Source organism: Centrocercus urophasianus, unplaced genomic scaffold, assembly GCF_019232065.1.
Source record: "Centrocercus urophasianus isolate 14NV4802_14NV808 unplaced genomic scaffold, USGS_Curo_1.0 seq_9, whole genome shotgun sequence".
Lineage (NCBI taxonomy): Eukaryota > Metazoa > Chordata > Aves > Galliformes > Phasianidae > Centrocercus > Centrocercus urophasianus.
In genome coordinates, this window is record NW_024885532.1 from 15,152,111 (window position 1) to 15,165,693 (window position 13,583).

The 13,583-nt window shown below is 38.4% G+C and overlaps 1 long non-coding RNA gene across 1 annotated transcript; it reads left to right on the forward strand.

Moving 5' to 3' along the window:
• Positions 1-1,943: 1,943 nt before the first annotated feature.
• LOC122171591 lies at positions 1,944-12,396 on the forward strand. Its single transcript, XR_006172024.1, has 4 exons — positions 1,944-2,135; positions 7,889-7,958; positions 8,051-8,190; positions 12,331-12,396. It is a non-coding gene; the product is annotated as an uncharacterized LOC122171591 (long non-coding RNA).
• The last annotated feature ends 1,187 nt before the right edge of the window (positions 12,397-13,583 follow it).

The following is a 13,583-nucleotide window of genomic DNA, read 5'->3' on the forward strand; positions in this document are numbered from 1 at the left end:
GCATACCTTTCTGGTGCAGTCTTTGTGAATGTACGCCACATGTTTGGTGTACACCTGACTCTCTCAGGATCGTGTTCTTGGTCTGGATCATCAGGAATGAAAGTGGGGCTATGTAACATTTCTACCGTGGCATATTCTCTCAAATAACAGATACCTTTTTCTATATCAGTCCATTTCTTTTTCTCAGGCATCACTTCGTCTTTGAAGGGGTATCTTTTACAGCTAACAATGTCTGCTTCCAGATGGTGAAGGGTTCATTCTGGCATGTACCAATATCTCTGTCAATGGCTGAGTCCCTAGCAAAGCCACCCCGTTGGTGAGCTTCTCCATTATCTAGCCACACACTGTTGGCCCCATTGTCCCAACATCGAAGTAACCAAGTGGCAATAGGCTCATTTGGGTAGTGTGAAAAGTCTTTTCTCAGACCTCGAATTTCATTCATTTTCAGAGATCAATCAGTAATAGCAATGATGTCTTGCTCACCTCTTACTCTTTTGGGACTCCTTGTTGCCCTTGTAGGCATTGGTGACTGCAGTCTTATTGAGGACCCCTCCCCTGGACTCAGGGGTGCTTCCCCTGGATCTCAGAGCCACTTTTCTGGACCTCTTTCCTCCTCTCTTATAGGGACTGCTTCCTCTACTTTACCCTCCTCCTCTTTCTTCTGTTCCAACAGTGTCAAGATTTGTTTCATTTTCTGTCGTCTTAGAGGAGCAACTGACATCAATTGTGGTGCCTCCTGTGATTGATCAGGTTGATCAGTTCCGATGCTCTTACCCTCCAGCTGAGCTCAGAGTCTATCTCATTTGATTATGAGAGTATTTAGTTCAGACTGGAGGATGACTCACTCAGTTTGGAGGGTGTATAGTTCTGATTCGAAGGTGTCTCACTCAGAGTCAAAGGTGTCTTGTCGAGATTGGAGATTCCTTCTCTCAGCTTGGAGATCTTTCCTTTTGGCTTGGAGACTTTTTGTCTCAGCTCAGAGACACGCTTGCCAGGTTTTGAGATTCTCTCTTCTGGCTAGGAGACTCTCTTTCTCAATCTGGAGGTTCTCTGTCTTGGTATGGAGACTCTCTCTTTGGATTTGGAGATTCTATTTCTCAACTAGAAAACTCTCTTTCTGGCCCTGGAGATTATCCTTCTCGGATTGGACTCTCTTCTGGAAAATCTCCTTTTCAGCTTGGAGACTCTCTTGGAAACTCAGCCTGGAGATTCTGTTTCTCAGCAAGAAGACACTCCCTCTGGAGTTGGAGATACTCCCTATCGGTTCTGAGACACTCTCTTTCAGCACGGAGACTCTCAATTTCAGAAACTCTCTCCCTCTCTGGGATAGTATTGAATAAGGCCTGATGAGTATTAGCCAGGCCCCAAATCATTTGTATCTCATGAGATCTGCTTGAGCTGAAACATTCCTGTCTCAAATATCTGTTTAAACTCTCAGGGTCTTTCAGGGGCTCAGGAGTAAAGTTCCATAATACCAAAGATGTCCATGTCTCTAAAGTCTCTCCCAGGCCTCTCCACACTCCCTGCCACTCAGTATTCTCTGGTTCTGGGGAAGACTTCCTCAAAATATTATAAATCCAGATACTGAGTGAAATAAATAAAATAATGAACAGTACATTCAGGGAGATTAATAAAATGATCAAATGAGCATTTAAAAAATGCATAAAGGATTCAGAGGAGAGATTGGGAACCTGATTAAAAATCACAAGTTCTGTAAAATTAGCAGCTCCCTCTGCATCCAGTTTTAAAACAGAAAGTGTAACCATTTTTTTTTTTTTCTTTTCCCAGAAGGAAGATAGCAGTGCTCAAAGTTTACAGATATCCCAGAATATTGGCAGCCTGCCTATTCGGACTTTCAAGGTCAAGTTTTCAGCGAGCACGTGTGAAAGAGATAAACTTTCCCAAAGAAGCTCTCCTAGAGAAGAGAGAGATTTGTTCTAAAAGCAACTCTCCAGCAAGAATGTCAATGGTTTACGGGCTGGTTCAGCCCACTTCGTGACTAGCAGGGTGGAGGAATTTCACAAAATCCGCACCTCTGGAAAAAGGGAAACAGGGGACCCCAAAATAATTGAAAACAGCGGCAACGATCTGAGGAGAAACAAACTAATTTACTAAATACGATATCGGAATGCAAGGTAACTAATACAATATAATAAGAATTGAAGCTAATAAATCAAATATAATGAGTTATTTGAATATTTAGTTCAGATCAATATCCAAATTTTGGCCTCTTCAAACCAAATATCATGCTTTGAATAATTCTTCCCTCCCCTCTTCCCCCCCCCTCCCCCCCCCCCCCACACACTTAGTTTTGAGTGGCTGCATTTTATTTGTTACACATTTTGTTGAGTTTTTCTCTACTTTGTTGTTTCTGTTTTGCTGACTTGGAATGTCTAGGAACTATTTCTAGTTCTGCCCAAAGGTTTAAAATTCTAAAGTTCTATACTTTTATCTTATATTAATTCTACTTACTGTATTGAATGGATCCTAGGCATCCCTTTTATGATATAGCCACACATTTTCTACCACTCTTGGATCTACTTTGTAGCAGATGAGTCCACACCAAAGTCAGTGTGTACTTTAAATTCAGTTCACTAACTTTTTTCAACAAAGGTTTTCGTTAGAACCTTTGAATTAATTATTGGTCATTTATAGAAAATGATTTAAAGATATTCAGTAATTTGTTGTATAAAACTTTTTAATGGGGTTAAAATTTGTTTATACGACACTTGGTTCACTTAAGAGGAAGTTCTACAAATGAAACAAACAGAAAATGAGATAATTATCTGATCTAGAGTCAGAAATTCCACAACACACAGAGAAAAGTTTTTGTTGCATCTACGTTATATTGCAAGGGTAAGCAAAGTCAGAGTGAGAAGTTATAAAAAATAAATGTGGATAAGCAAACATCAGTGGTAATATTTTCTTTGTAATAGATAAGGAAACAAAAACAATTATTTAGTTACTTCAGAGAAAAAAGGAAGATAAAGGGAAAGGGAAGGGCTCTAATTATCAGAAGGGAAATACACTGGAGGGAAAAAAAGTAAAATTTCTAAGTATTTGCTCTGCTTCACTTCACTCAAAAGGACTCTTGTGTGAAATGATTAATTATGCTGGGAGTAGGTTAAGAACATAAGAGAACAGACATCAACACTGTTAAGAAGCAAATGAGAAAATAGCTGGACCAAATTAATGTCTTGAATCAGCAGGGCCAGATTAAATACATCAGAGGAAATTAGGTGCTAAAGGAATTAGTCAGTGAACTTTCACAGACAATGGCAAATAATTTTACAGAACTCTAAGGAGATTCTAGACTGTAGATTAGTAACTTGACATGAGTTATTGAAAAAATATCAGCTAATCAGAGATGTAACACAGAACAAAATGTATTACAGTAACTGTTAGAAAGATGTTAGAGGTACAGAAAAAAATAATTGTTATAGTTCACATATATAGCTTATACATGAGAATGAAAGATGTCATAAATGTGATTTCTTGCCTAATAAACATATTTACTAGTGTAATTCATCATATCTTTGAAAAATACAGCCAATGGAAAACAAGCAATATTAAAGAATTGTTCATGTGCTGGAATGGGCTGCCCAGGAAGGTGGTGGAGTCACTGACCCTGGAAGTGTTAATGGATCATTCAGACATTTTGTTGAGGGTCGTGATTTGGAGAGAATTATTGGTGATATATAGTTGGTTGGACTGGATGATCTTGTAGGTCTTTTCCAACCTTGGCAATTCTGTGATTCTATGATTAAAAAATAAATAAGTAAGTAAAATCTGAATTTATCATCTAATGCGCTGGGCAGCAAAGTCCTGAAAAGATCTTCATCTTTAGCGACATGGAAATCTATTAATAGGATTTCTTGCACAAGAAACAAACTGGCCAACTATACCTCTTGTACAATTTCCAATGAGGTACAAGTTTTTAGAGTATGTCATTTTGGAACTAACTAAACCATATATATATACATATTTATATATACATATATATATATATATACTGAATTATTTATATATATATAATATATATATATAATGAATACATATGATATATATATATGAATTATATATAATAATTCAGTATGATGACCATTTCCAGTTAAAACCTAACAACCTAATAGCTATTATTAGAACCAGGTCATAAGTGACTTCTCTTAGAACAGGAATATACTGTGCAGAGGTACGTAGATACACTGCAGTGTATTCTAATACATTACTGTGATAGATGTCACACATACAGAATCCCAATATGTCTGCATGGTATATTGCCTTTATGGTTATGTGCACATTTGAGTGTGTGCATCTTTCTCACGATTGCTTGTGATGAAAAAATCATGATTTATTAGTAGTTTTGGTATTGAGCTGCCTGAGCTAGCTGAACGTTAATCATTCTAACTTTAAATTAGAAAGAATTATATTTAAAAATACTTTTTCCCCCTCATTTGCAATTCTGTCATGCAGATAAAGTGCTGTCAGTTAGTTATGATACAGGAAATGATAGATTAACTGTACTATTTCTACAATCTCTTTTTTTTTTTTTTTTTCCAAGTAGCTATTTTTTAATTTTAAAAGGTAGAATTTTAGAATTAATTGAGAACCCTCAATATTTCTCACTTTTTCATGCAATGGGCTAGCAAAAACAAGCAAACAAACAAACAAATAAGAACACCTACCAAAACTGTCACATATAAGAAGAAAGGCATTACTGCCAGTGAACTAGTGCAGATCAGTTCTTGACGAAGTTACTATCAACTAATTTTGGCATCTATTTGCTCGAGAGGAATAAAGGCATCTCCCCTTTCAAGAAAGACAGGAAACTACTGGACAGCTACAAATATGCTTAGGGGCCTGGAGCTCCTCTCCTGTTAGATAAGGCTAAGAGATCTGGGACTTCTTAATCTGGAGAAGGGAAGACTGAGAGGCAATCTTATCACTGCTTAGAAGTATCTAATCAGTGGATGTAAAGTGAATGAGGCCTGGTTTATTTCACCAGTACCCAATGAGAAGAGAAGGAGCAATAGTCACAAACTGGAGCACTGGAAGTTCCATCTGAATATGAGAGATAATTTTTCTACTTTGAGGGTGAAACAGCCCTGGAACAGGCTGTCCTGCAAGGTAGTGGAGTCTCCTTCTCAGAAGCTATTCAAAACTCACCTGGATGCTTTCCCATGCAGTCTACTATAGGGAACCTGCTTTGCAAAGGTTCTTAGACTAGAAGATCTCTAGAGCTCCTTCTAACCCCTACAATTCTGTGATTCTGTGATTCTATATTCCCACTTTGCATGTGGGAATTTGCACGTTGCATTGTACACAATCTAAATTGCTTTTCCCACTTTCATTTCTAATTCAGTCTTCCAGAAAATACTCATTTTATCTTTATCAGCTTTTACACAATCTCTGAGTTGACCACTGGTTGTGAAATTTATCATAGAGCAGTGGTGTAGAAAACTCGAATCCAAAAACAGAGTTACATGGGATTATGGCTTGAAAGTGCAGATGATGACAAGAAGCAGCTTCTGTCTGCTTCTCCACAGTAGTAGACTTACTGAGGTAATATAAATGTCCTAATTAGTATCAAATAGTTAAGAAGCTGAATCGCTAGAAAGAAGAACATTAGTGTCATTTCAGTCTATAATATCATGCACTGTGATAGCAAAGCAGTATTTTCCTTTGGGCATCAAGGTCCAAGCTCTCCAGTGCTAATCCAGAATGTCAGTACTAACAGAAACAATTTTGTTTTGGCACTGCTTATGCTTATGCTCTTAGTGCCAAACACAAGGCAGCCTCTAGGAGGAGTAATATATGGAGTAGAATTGTTAAATTTTGCAAGGATTTTTTTTTTAATTTTTTTTTCTTTCATTCCACTATTTATTTATTTATTTATTTATTTATTTATTTTCAATCAGGTTATATATTTTAGCACACATATAGGACATTTTATTGGAAGACATATATAAAGCCTGCAGGAATCTATCAGAGAACAAAAGCAAACATGACCAGGTACCAGTGTTTGAATGCAGACATGGAAGTTGGAACACAACCTCTCAAATTGTGTTGTACTAGGCATTTGGGTCAGGTAGGAGACAGCAGATGGATCTTGACAAAAGAGAAGACAGATTTTTGGTTGATATGAGAGGAGAGCTGCCAAAGTACCAGCTGTGGTTGAGAAAGGAGAGTAACCAAATTATTATCAGTGGCCTTTATTGGCAGATGTCCAGTTCTGATGTCTATTATTTACAAAGGATTGATTTCTTGAGAATTCACATAGGATGGCCTTTTTTTTTTTTTTTTTTTTAAGTGCAGTATTCTATATCTGGTACAAAAAGAAAGCAGTTGACTTTTTCAGATGTTGGAAGCAAATAGAGATTGGACAGTGAATTAGTCTATGTGAATCTTTGCTTCCCGGAGGAGATCAAATAATCAAGCTGCAGTGTAATTAAGATACATCCTTCATATCTTGCTTTTCATTCTGAATTTCCAATGTGTGCATGCTTTCTAGTAGATCATAAGACAAAATACTAGCAGGCATTTTAAATAACAAGCCACACACAGAATGTCTTATTGTCTGGAAACTAGATAAATTGTCTAATAGTATAGTAGAACTATCATCAGTAAAACAGCATGTTATTTCAGTGTGATGATACCCCACACAACATAGTTCAGGACAATTGACAACAGATGTCTTGGGCAGGTGGTTTTTAAGGAGTAAACTTGAAAATCGAAACTGCTTAATATGATATTTCCTCCTTTTTGGAGTAAATTATATAGCTCATTGAAGTAACAAATAACTGTGTTCAGAAAAGTAAATAGGAAATTCTTCTTAAATGGAGAATAGATCTACAAAATAACTTAAAAGCATTGTAGTGCAACCTTTATGTCAAGATTTAAATACACTTTCCCTTATTTTCAGCTTTTCTATAATCAGAGAAGTGATAAATAAAAGTTAATACAAAGACCAAACACTAGTATAAATTATAAACCAAAGTTATTCTAAAATTTCTTATTTCTTCTTTTTACATCTAAAACAGAAATGAGACAAATACAATGCTATAATTATTAACAAACACCCCTATAAAACCACACAGAGCAGGACAGAAAGAGTATGGCCTACTGTTCTAGTTCAGATAAGGATGTGCTTTTCAAATGAATATCCCAGTGGATATATATCTATACAGTATATATAATAGCAAAAGTTATGAGGCACCTAAGAATCATTTGTTCATCAGCAAGGAATATTGAAAAGTATACTCACAGGAAAAAGGATAAATATAAAAAAATAGGATTAAAAATGCCATTATTCATGAAAGGAAAAAAAAAAATTGTTTCACTCCAATTTACAGGAGGGAAGGGAGGTTCTTTGATATATGTATACCTGGTGTGAGATTAAGAAGCAACTGTTCAAATGTTGGTCTGACCAGTTTATTACAAATCTTAATCATGGTGATGGGGAAGGGAAGGAGGGTGACAAAAAAGATAGGAAAGAAGCAATAATTGTGTAAAGCGGGGATAGTCACCACCAGGATCCAGCAGTGGTTTCATTGCACACTCTTCTGATGGTCTGAGGCAAAAGTGCAGGGGGAGAGCAGTAACAGGGTGGCCGGCCTTGGGCAGCAAGCAGATACCAGGAAGAGACAGCAGGTTAAATCCAGGAGGAAGCAGTAAGTCTCAGGTAGAAGGCCCAGGAGTGAGTCTGTCAGCACGCAGGCAGCAACTCATGAGGCTTCTGATGATAGACACCTTTATTGTTCTTCTCCAGCATGCAGGTCTCTGGTTATAAGGAATCTGTTGTCAGAAATGTCTTCTTCATGAAGAATCCGTTGTTAAAAACCAATGTATATGGTTGTTGATCCCTCTTTTATTATCCTTTTTTTTCCAGCCTACGTTACATCCCTGGGTGCTTGGGTAGTGTCATGTGAGTACCCCCTGAGTTGACCATCTCCCTCAAGGTAAGTCCACACAAAAGACTGCTTCCCAGCCATTAAGCTCTGGATTATCTCTCTCTCGTTGACCCTGGCCTTTTCCATCTTCTGTCCCTCAGACAAAAGATTTTGCAAACCTTGCCCAAGGCCTTGTCCATCAGTGTTCTCCAAACAAAGGATTTCTCAACCCTTGATCAGGACTTGCTTGGACTTGTGACCTGTGGAACACCACTCAGACTCACAGAGAGTCAGAATGAAGGTAATTTTATTAGTTTAAGGTGCACACTGGTGCATGAAGGCTAACACTGCCCCCAGTTGTGCAACCAGTGGCTCATAAGCAGACATTTATACCATACAAAATGCACAATCATGATTCTGAAGCAAGAAATGCTAGCTCATTCTAGACAATGGGTCCTCCTCTGCTAACGAATTCTGCAAAAGTCTTCTTGCTCTCCACTCCTTCTTGGACATGCACTGTGTATAGGTATGTCTTTTTGAATATGACTTCCCTTGTAGTTTCTTATCTGAAAGCTTCAGACCTGGAATTCAAGGAATCTTTCACCTTGCAATGTGCCATCAATAAGCGAAAGCCTTGCTTGTGAAGAGGTTTATTGGCTAGTTTAGCAAAATCTTTGATCATCAGATTCTGTTGTTAATTCTGTTCTGAGTCACATTAGCATCTATTACACAGAAGAAAATATTAATACTGAATGTAAAGTTTCACTAAGAGGAATAATTAGAGGAACTACAACATCTGGAACTCAGTAAGTACCAAGTTGCAGAACTAGATTAAATCAGTAGCTATTTGATCAACATAAGAACACTGGCAGGAATATATAGAAATTGAAAGGGGAATTTATCTAGGTGGATACCAGTAACTGAAATCCCTTTTCTCTTTGCTGATGAACAAATGAAGCAATTTGTGCAGCTCTTTGAAAAACAGGTTAAAAAAAAAAAGTTTTTAAAGACATCTTTAAGACATCTACATTTTGTATATCTAAATCAGTAAGAGAGCTTCTGTTTTGTTCAAATGTGATGAAAACGTTCACTGCATTCACTTTTTCATGTATGTGGAAAATGAATAAATTTTTATAATTTCAATTTTGTTGACAATGCCAGAAAGCAGCAAGAACAAGCTCATCCAGAAGCAACAGAGAGCCAGGAGCCTAGAATGACAGTGAGGCACTCAAGGCAGTGACCTCAGCAACAGGGACACAAAGCACAACAGCTGAACAAGAAAAGCAGAGCTGGCTGAGTGACAGTAATCTGGGCCTCCCAACAGCTCAGTGATTGCCTGGCAAGACCAGCAATGAGGTCCAAAGGTCAACTCTTTGAAAGGGTAGACAACAGCAGGACAAGGGGAAATGGTTTTAAGTTGAAGGAGGGAAGATTTAGGTTGGATGTCAGGGGGAAGTTCTTTACTATGAGAGTGGTAAGGTGCTGGAACAGGCTGTCCGGAGAGATTGTGGATGCCCCGTCCCTGGTGCTCAAAGCCAGGTTGAATGGGGCCCTGGGTAGCCTGGTCGAGTATTCTAGTCTGACATGTGGCAGGGGGGTTGGAGATTCATGATCCTTGAGGTCCCTTCCAACCCTGGCCATTCTGTTTGATTCTGTATGTGAAAGCAAGCAGTTAAGTCAGCAGACCAGAATTACTGTCTCAAATGCAATTCCAGTGCCAAAATGGAGGAGGAAGACAGGAACTACCTGTTCCTGATCTCGAAGTTAATTTTCACATAGCAGTTTTCACAGAAATTTAATCTATAGTTAAATATTTGTGTCATACTACAACTAGCACTAAGCACTAGCAGCTCAATCTGTGTGAGATAAGAGACTGCAGAGTCTGTTACTACACTTAAGGCCCTGGCAGACGTTTTGAATATAAGCTAAGATTAAATGGAACATCACTATCTGTCTAGAAACTGCCATCAGTATTTTAACCATCATCAGTTAAAATACAAGCTCAATGAAACATAAGATCTATTAACTTCTGGCTAACAGGTACTGGTTTGTACTGGGCTTACTATCATTATTATTATTATTGTTTGATATTGGTAGCAGTAGGAAAGGTCTGTAGAGGTGGCCTCTGTGAGAAGAGAGAAGAAGCTGCCACGTCAGTTAAAAGCCAGTTCCAGCCAGCTCCAAAAGGACCAGAACTCTTTTCTTAAATGTGCTCTTATGGTGGCACAGCCAGTATTGCTCACAGTTCAGCTCTGGGGGTCCCTTTTGGAGCAGACTGGAGTTATGGAGCTTCTGGACTCATTATCAAGGCCACTCCTACAGACCTCTCCCCTTCCTCCCTATTTCCTCAACCCAGTACAGTGATAGGAAAAAAAACATTCTTAATAAGCACTGAAATTTTGACTTTGCACTGAGAATAAATCTCAAAGGGTGCCTAGGTATCTTCTAGGTGACTGTTTTGCAAATGACCCTCACTGGAAACTTTATTCAATCCATTCTGACTTATTTCCCCAAACTTCTCAGGAAGTCTTTCCTCCAAATCAGATTGAGCTGGGGATATAACAAAGGCTTCTTAAAAGCTAGATTGATCAATTGTTATTATGCACTCATATAAAACTATATTATTGTTGCATTTTTTTACTTTATTACTAAAACTTAAATAAAACAAATCTTGTCTTTTGTTGTTTTTACCCTAAAAATAGTGAATGTGAATCTTTAGAGTAACACTTCTAGTTACAGATTCGTGCACCCAGTTCTGCCTTGGAAACATCAGGAGCTTAGCTACAAGAAGCAGTGTAAAATCTTGGATGCATGAAGTGCTGTGTTCTTGGGGAATTCTTTTCCATGTTACATGTTTTCTTGATTACTAATCAAGGAAGTATTATCTGCTGAGGGAGAAGGCAGGAAAGACACAACTCCTACCTCTGGACAATTCCTGAGGTTTCTTCATGTATTTTTATTATAAATAAAAACTGCAAACTCATCATTGAGAGTTTCATATTTAAATCAATCATTTTAAAATGCATAAACTATCAAATATTTTCTACTAGTAAAGTTATTTAAGAGTGCAATTGTGTGTATACTGAAATAACTGAAGTATTTCTTACATTTTTGGAAAGGAAAAGAAAGACTGAAAAGCTACTTATGGAATTTTTATCTACTTGCTCAACACCAATTTAATTCACACCATGCAAAAATCAAACCACATATCTGACAGTGTTGTTCAGACACTTCTTGAACTCTGGCAAACTCCATGCCATGACCACTTCCCTAGAAAGCCTGTTCCAGTGCCAAACACTGTCTGGTGAAGAATGTTTTCCTAACATCCAGCCTCAGCCTCCTGTCACGGCTTCATTCCATTCCCTCAGGTTCTACGAGAAGAGATCTGCGCCTGCCCTTCTGCTCTTCCTCTTGATGAAGGCATAGGCCATGATGAGATCTCCTCTGAGTCTCCTCCAGGCTGCAGAAATCAAGGATCTTCAGCTGTGAGGAACAGCTGTTAGATTAGATGTCAGGGGAAATTTTTTCACTGAGAGGGTGGTGAGATGCTCGAACAGGTTGCTCAGAAAGGTTGTGGATACCCCATCATATGAGTCCCTGTGTAACCTGATTGAATGTTTGATCTAGTGACGGGCAAAAGTACTTGTGGCAGAGGAGTTGGAACTTGATGATCATCGAGGTTCCCTCTAACATAAGCCATTCTATGATTCTATGAAGAAACGAACAGATAGATTAAAACTGTTCTCACGTCTGAGATACTTACTTTGTAATGTCACATAGCTGTTTAAAACTTTAAAAAGTTAATTAAATTCAGATATTTAATTTAAATTGAATGTTTATTGTACACTAAATACATAACCTTTCTAATAAGAATTAATAAAGTTAAAAAGTAGTACCAACCTAATATGCTTGCCTTATAATTAACCCAACCATGCCAGCATTAAATGAGCTTTTGTGCTGTAATTGATAAATTAAACTTGCAAAGAGCTTTAGGATTTAACGGGTGTTTAACAAAATAATTTTGTTGGGTTGATTGGATATCAATTAATTGCCAAAAATTAGCATGTTAATTGGCATTTATTTTAGTATAGTCATAGCTATCTAGTCAATTGCTAATTAAAATACTTAAATAATTTCTTCCTATTTATAAGATGGAGATTGTGTTTTTATTACCTGTTTCATTTTGGGATAATGATATGGCAAGTAAATTTATGTACCTTGTTTATTGAATCTCAGTAGTATCAATTCATTCTCTATTAGCAGCGAAATACTCTTAATGAGAGTATATTTAAAATATGAATTTGACATCACATGTTCTGACAATGTACAATATCTGCATTTGCACTACCTTGCAAGATCACTGTCTTTTCTTTCCTCTTTTACTGCACCTCTTTGTCATGCTTTTCTATTCTTTCCTTTTGATGTTTATTTTCTTTTCTAGAAACCATGTCAATATGTATGAAACAACAGGATGTCACCGTTTGCACATATGTCATTGAGATCTAGGGCACCAACTCTGTATTGTGGCACTGCAGCACAGGAAGTTCCGCACAAATGTGCGAAGGAACTTCTTTACAGTGAGGGTGACGGAGCACTGGAACAGGCTGCCCAAGGAGGTGGTGGAGTCTCCTTCTCTGCAGATGTTCAAGACCTGCCTGGATGCCGACCTGTGCGACCTGGGAACCTGCTTTGGCAGGGGGGTTGGACTCGATGATCTCTGGAGGTCCCTTCCAACCCCTACAATTCTGTGATTCTGTGATTCTGTGACTGGACTGTCAGGGATCAAGTGCTAGCCATCACGGAGGATTCCCACTATAGACTCTTGAGAAAGGCTCCTGGGCAGCACAGGTTGAAGACAGAGGCAGAATATCTACTCCAGGCCCTGGGAGCTGATGCTGGATGCAGCTCACTCAGGCTTGGACACAGCTCCAGACTCATTGCTTCGCAAACCTTCTAGCACTCAGTCCTCACTCTGTGAGACAGGGCCTAGACTGACAGCTGTCCGAGCCTAGGGCTCACCTCAGAGATCTGCCCAAAGCCCCAAATTATGGCTGTCATTGTTCCTCTAGTTGTCCTGCTCCAGACTGCAGCTCCTGGCTTTGGACAGAGCAGCTGGCCCTGACTGTGCTCTAATGTATCATTTAAATTCCCTCACAAAAACTGCTGCAAAACAGTACAGAGAGAGTGCCTTAATTTTAACCTAACTGCGGAAGTATGTCTTGGTCTGCAAATGGATACTTCCCCAGAAGAAGCCTGTGAGAGACAGTGTCAAAGGCTTTGCTGAAGTCTAGATAGACTACATCAACAGCCCTTCCCTCACCTACCAGACTGGTCACCCAGTCATAGAAAGAGATGAGGTTGGTCAAGCACAACCTGTCTTTCACGAACCCGTGCGGGCTGGGCCTGATCCCCTGGACACCACGCACATGCTGTGCAATCTCATCCAAGATGATTTGCTCCATAACTTTCCCTGATACCAAGGTCAGGCTCATTGCCAAAAAGCGATGACATAAATAAAGCATTATTGTGGAGAGATGGATATGTTTCTCTGGTAAGATAAAGCTTATAAAGGTCTAGTAAGGAGACATGATCAAGTTTTTCCCTGAGTTGAATGTCTGATTAAAATTCTGTACATTCCACTAGAAAATCTGTAGATAATGTATTTATGTAAACAGAATAAAATTGCAAATATAC